Source organism: Chionomys nivalis, chromosome 3 (genome assembly GCF_950005125.1).
Source record: "Chionomys nivalis chromosome 3, mChiNiv1.1, whole genome shotgun sequence".
Taxonomy (NCBI): domain Eukaryota; kingdom Metazoa; phylum Chordata; class Mammalia; order Rodentia; family Cricetidae; genus Chionomys; species Chionomys nivalis.
The window spans coordinates 61,193,727-61,199,726 of NC_080088.1; the positions used below are offsets into that span (position 1 = coordinate 61,193,727).

A 6,000-nucleotide genomic window follows, 5' to 3' on the forward strand; every position below is an offset into this window, starting at 1 on the left:
TCTACAAGAGCTAGTTCCAGGACAGGCTCCAAAGCCACAGAGAAAGAAACCCTGTCTCAAAAAACCAAAAAAAAAAAAAAAAAAAAAGAAAGAGATTAGAATATTCAGTATTCACATCTACATGTGAAAGAAATCTTGACATCAAGAATAAAAGAGGCTTCCAAGAAGCTTAAATAAGATTCCCTAAAAGAAGTAGAACAGTACTTACTCCCCACATCTATGGTGCTGACCTTAACTCCAAATACAAACTTTGAAAACAGACTCCATTCTTTTTTTTTTTTTTTTTTTGGTTTTTCGAGACAGGGTTTCTCTGTGGCTTTGGAGCCTGTCCTGGAACTAGCTCTTGTAGACCAGGCTGGTCTCGAACTCACAGAGATCCACCTGCCTCTGCCTCCCGAGTGCTGGGATTAAAGGCGTGCGCCACCATCGCCCAGCTAGACTCCATTCTTTTTATTAGTTTTTATTCTGTGTGTATACATGCACACACATGCCACTTACATGTAGGGGTCAGTGGACAATGTGCAGGAGTCAGTTCTCTCCTTCTACCATATGGGTTCTGGGAACTGAACTCAGGTCATCAGACTTGGCAGCAAGAACTTTTACTAGCTGAGCCATCTCACCAGCCCTGACTCCATTCTTCTAAATGAGCATCATAGATTTACCCACCATATGTTCCCACCAATCCATTATTTAATAAAAATATGAGTTATAGCGAGGGGCCAGGGAAATGGCTCAGTGAGGAAAGGAGTCTGCTGCAAAGCCTGGTGACCTGAGTTTGATCCCACAGACAGACCCACAAGGTAGAACTGACTCACTCAAATTGTCCTCCATACTTACATCATGGTGCATGTGCATGCATGCTGTGTGTGCACATACAAAAGAAATAAGTGCAATTAAAAAAAATGTTACAGTCAGACATAGTGGTGCATGCCTATAATCCCACAAGACTGAAGCAGAGGGATCTGGAGACCTAGGTAAGCCTGGACAACTTTGCAAGTTCCTGGCCAGTCTGGAACCATTTAGCAAGGTCCTTTCTCCAATGAATGAATAAATGAACAAACACCTCAGACATCTGGAATGAACAGTCAGGGTCATTTTAACACATTCCCATGTTTCATCAGCTCTAACTCTCCAGAAGACTGCCAAAGAAGACACAACCTGGTAGGCACCTCCTCCTCATCTCTAACCAGCAAATCTAATGCTGCAAAGACGCTGTTTCCTACAAATCTTTTTGGGTCCAAACCTCCCTTTATCATTTCACCCAATACTTCTACCTACTTTAACAAGCCCTCTTTAAAGTTAGAAGAGTTTAAAGTCTCCTTTTTTTTATTTTAATTTTATGTGCATTGGTGTTTTGTCTAGATGTGTGTCTGTGTGAAGGTGTGGGAGTCCCTGGAACTGGAGTTACAGACAGGTGTGAGCTGCCATGTGGGTACTGGGAATTGAACCCTGGTTATCTAGAAGAACAGTCAGAAGAGCTGCGCCATCCCTCCAGCCCCTTAAAGGCTCTTCTAACACAATGGGCAAATCAAGAGATACAAACTCAAACAAATAGTTTAAAGTTTCTAATTTGAGTTTTTAAGACTCTAAAACTTAAGGCTTAGGTAGGGCCAGCGAGACGGCTAAGAGGGTAAATGTGCTTTGCTTAATGATACTAGCCTGACGACCTGAGTTCAATCCCTAGAACCCACATAAAGGTGAAGGAGAGAAACCAACTCGTGAAAGTTGTCCTCTGACCTCCACACATATTCACCCTGCTAGACATGTGCCCACACACAACAAAACTGCTTTAATTTAAATACAAATTAAATTTAAAATAAAAATCTTAATATCAAGACTTAGGCACATCATTTGAAAGTATAGATCAGAATGGAGAACAAAGAGAGAAAACGTCATCCATTGCACTCGGGAACACTGACTTCTATAGTCAGTCTCCAAAGTGGTGATGTCATTTTGTAAAGAGACATGATGGAACAGAGCATGGTGGCATACGTCTGCAATCCTGCACCCTGGGCTACCTAAACCAAACAGAAATGATAAAAGCATACCAACTACTTAGAGCTGGAGAACCACGAGCTACAAAAAAATTAATGCTTAGAAGTAGCACAACTGTGTGGGAGAACACAAGGTAGCAGAGAGATAAATATGATCAAAGTACATTATATACATGTGTGAAAATGCCATAAAATGACCCATTATTTTGTACAAAGTGTGCTTATTTTCTTTTTTGCTGTTTTTTTTTGTTTTTCCGAGACAGGGTTTCTCTGTTAGCAGTCCTGGGTGTCCAGGAACTCGCTTTTGTAGACCAGGCTGAACTCAAACTCACTGAGATCCGCCTGCCTCTGCATACCAAGTGCTGGGATTAAAGACCCAAGCCACCACAACCTGGCTGTGTTTATTTTCTTAAGGTGTAAGACAAGAACGAGGTTAAGAAAACAGTGGGGCCGGGCGGTGGTGGCGCACGCCTTTAATCCCAGCACTTGGGAGGCAGAGGCAGGCGGATCTCTGTGAGTTCGAGACCAGCCTGGTCTACTAGAACTAGTTCCAGGACAGGCTCCAAAACCACAGAGAAACCCTGTCTCGAAAAACCAAAAAAAAAAAAAAAGAAAGAAAAGAAAACAGTGGGTTGGAGTTGTAGCTCAGTTTATCCAGTTTGTAGTGTTTACCCAGCAGGCAAAAAGTCTCGGATTCAGCAAGCAGTGGTGGCACACACACATAATCCCAGCACTCAGGAGGCAGAGGCAGGTGGGTCTCCATGAGCTTGGGGCCAGCCTGATCTAGAGAGCAAGTTCCAGGACAGCCAGGGCTACAGAGAAACCATGTTTCAAAAAATCAAATAAATAGAGTCCTGGGTTCAATTACCAGCACTTCATACACTAGATGTAGACAGATGCCTTTAATGCCAGAACTTAAGGAGGCAAAAGGTTCAGAAAGTCATGGTCATCTTCCCTACGTGAAGCCCCGGTCCCAGGAACAATGGAATGGATCTGTTGAGTTTGGGACCAGGGTCAGCACAGCAGGCAGCAGTCTCTGGAAAGAAAAACTGCAACTGACAGGGTTTGCTTTTCATTGCTGGTCCCTTCAGAACAATCTTTAAATTACATACATATTCATATTATTCACATAAGAAAAACAACATACTATATTTAGGTGTATTGTAGTAAAAGAACTGACAATATACAGCACTAGTGGGGGAAATGAGCCTCTCACACAATAATGACAATAAAAGTAGGTACATCATATCAAGTCAGGCCTTTTTAAAAGTGACCAAATCAAGTTGGAAAACAACTCATTCGTTAAAAAAGCGCTTCTTCCAAAGGACCCAAGTTCAGTTCCCAGCACCCACGTCAGACAGCTCAAAACTGCCTGTCATGCCAGCTCCAGGACATACAACATTCTCTTCTAGCCTCCTTGGGTACCCCCACATTCAAGGCATATGTGCACACAAACACACACACACATACATAAAAATAAAACCTTTAAAAGTGAGCAAATCTAAATGCACTAACAGGAAATTTTCCAAGTTTTTCAAGACAAATCCTGATTATTTCTATTAAAAAAAAAAAAACTGTAATAGAAGAAACCTCCTTCCCCACCTTAAGCAGCATCTTAGCTAGAGAAATGAAATCTTTCCTAAAAGACTGTCGGGTAAGAGTTTCCCATTCCTCTCCCAAATTTTCTCTTTTCCTTCAACTTCCAGAAAAAGATGTCACGTTGAACACACTTACCCTCTCTTCAGTTGAAGTAGTATTACAACATATTATGTATGTAATTTCTCTTAACAATAAAAGGTAAATACTATTCTGGTAGCTCTTAAGACACTGACCTAGCCATGTAGTGGTGCACACTTTAATCTCAACACTCAGGAGGCAGAGGCAGGTGGATCTCTTGAGTTTGAGTACAACCTGGTTTACAAAATGAGTTCCAAGATGGCAAGAACTAGGGTTTCAACAGCAACAAAAAAAGACAAGACACTGTCCTCGCCCAATGTTCCTTCTTGAAAATCCAGTCTAATGTGCTCTCAGTAAACGCAACAGAAAGAAGCTGGTTTCCTGACACAGAGATGCTAACTGTCCCTTCTCACCAGACCTGGACTCATCCTGCCACTTCAAGTATCCTTAGACATCATGATCAACTACTCTTAACCTCCTTCTAACTCAGATCAACACAGATAACATACAGCCTCCATTCTGCATGCCTACATTTTGCCGGCAGATGTTATTTTCTTCAGTAACACCATGCCTCGGTGACAGAGTACATCCAGAATTGTGAATGGAGAAGGATCTCCCGCCAACACAAGGTATAAAACCAAGCCAACTAGACTCCTTTGGGCTACAAATGGAGCCCCCAAACAACGGGACTACCATGCACCGACTCTCGACACGCACAATTATAATCTTGTGTCCTGCAACCTATGCTGAAATATGGCACGGCTCTTCTAGAACTGTGGAAGCTAGGGAGCGAAGAAGAAAACCTCCAGGTCAAGTAATTCCTATTCCCATGTCTGCCAGGATGGTGTTCTGCCAGCCTCCGGTAAGTGACAATACTCCAAATCTGCTAAAATTCTAAACTCCGTGGCCTCAAGAATCCCCACAGGCCCGGCGGTTTCTCAAGGTCTCTTCCCAAGATCTTCAGTTCAGTAGTGCGGCACTAAAACGTCTCAAGCCAAGCTACAGACTAAGTGACTGATTCTCAGTGACCCCCAACCACAGCGGGGACCCAACACTTACCGGATGTCATCTACTGAAGAGCCCAAACAGGTTCCGAACTAGGCCACTCTGGCCCATCTGGAATAACTCTTTAGACCTTGGGCCAGCATTTGATAATTATGCTACATCTGTCGATGCTATTATGCATTCCCTGCATCTTCTCTAATATTTCGCACTCCTCTGGCTTCAAATGCTCTCCCTTCTATCAGCAGAAACTACTCTATGCCTTTCTTTCCTTGCCTTGGAAACGCTTCGATTCTTTCCATAATGAAACACCTAATATATCTGCACAATGAACACCCCCAGAATCCTCAAGACTGCTTCACAGCCACCCCCGGCATTCCTCCACCTATCCGGTATCTTCCCTCCGGCCCCTTTCTCCCCTTTCGCACTCCCACTATGCTTCCTGCAAGCAATCCCCTTTCTCCAGCCCCTGCCCTTCCCTGCAGCCAAAGAGCACACCGAGGCAGCAGCGGCGACCGAGGCCTGCGGTGCATAAAGCACTGCACCAAGACGGCGGAGAACCCTGGGGTCTGGCCGGCCTCCTCGCCCACAGCCTGGCACCCCGAGGCCTCTCCGCAAGCATCCCACCTCCTTCCTACCCGACACCGGCCGCAGGCCTCGGAGGCCGCCAGCTCGCCTCCACCGCCCCCGTCATTCTCCGTTCTCCAAGCCCCGACCCACCATCCTCGCCCCGCTTCCTCGCGTCCCCCAGCCCCGCGCTCCCGCGGCCTGCACCCGCCGCTTCCCGGGCCGCCCCCGGCTGGCCCGCCGCTCCCGCGGGTCAGGCCGCCGCCGCCGCGCTCCCCCCCCCGTGCGCCGCCCCCTCCCCTCCCCCGCCCTCCCGGGCCCAAGCCTGCCAGGCCGAGCGTTTACCGCGGGCTGGCGCCGAGGCGCGCGGTCACTGACTGCAGGCGGCTGCGGCTCCGACCTTCCCACGGGCCCGGCAAGGAGGGCGAGGGGGAGGGGAGAGAACTTTTGCTGTGGCAGCTCCGGCGACAGCTCCCACCCCTGCGCCTTTCTCCTCTTCCTCCCCCTCCTCCTCCTCCTCTTCCTCCTTCTCTTCCTCCTCCCAGAGCAGTCGAGAAGCAGACATGGCGCGGCTAGAGCGCCGCCGCGGTCGCCGCCGCTGCCGGCGCGGTGCATTGTGGGAAGCCCCGCACACAGGAAGCGCTCCAGGCCGCCCGCTCTTGCCTGGCGCGGAGATCTGGCTGCGAGACCCAGCGTGGCTCTGATTCCGGCGCCTGCGTGTCAGTCGCGCAGCGTGGCCGGGGAAGCTGGCTCCGTGTCG

At 47.5% G+C, this 6,000-nt stretch overlaps 1 protein-coding gene across 3 annotated transcripts in view; it reads right to left on the bottom strand.

Annotated features, from left to right (window-relative positions):
- Znf148 (zinc finger protein 148) overlaps positions 1 to 5,791 on the bottom strand; it is a 121,600-nt gene extending 115,809 nt beyond the window's left edge. For 2 of the 3 annotated variants that reach the window (XM_057764006.1, XM_057764003.1), the window contains exon 1: positions 5,586 to 5,791. The gene's annotated coding sequence lies outside the window, so the exon portion shown is untranslated. Of the gene's footprint in view, positions 1 to 4,730; positions 5,043 to 5,585 lie in introns of those variants that run through there. The other variant, XM_057764004.1, reaches the window with a different exon arrangement.
- Between the last annotated feature and the right edge of the window lie 209 nt (positions 5,792 to 6,000).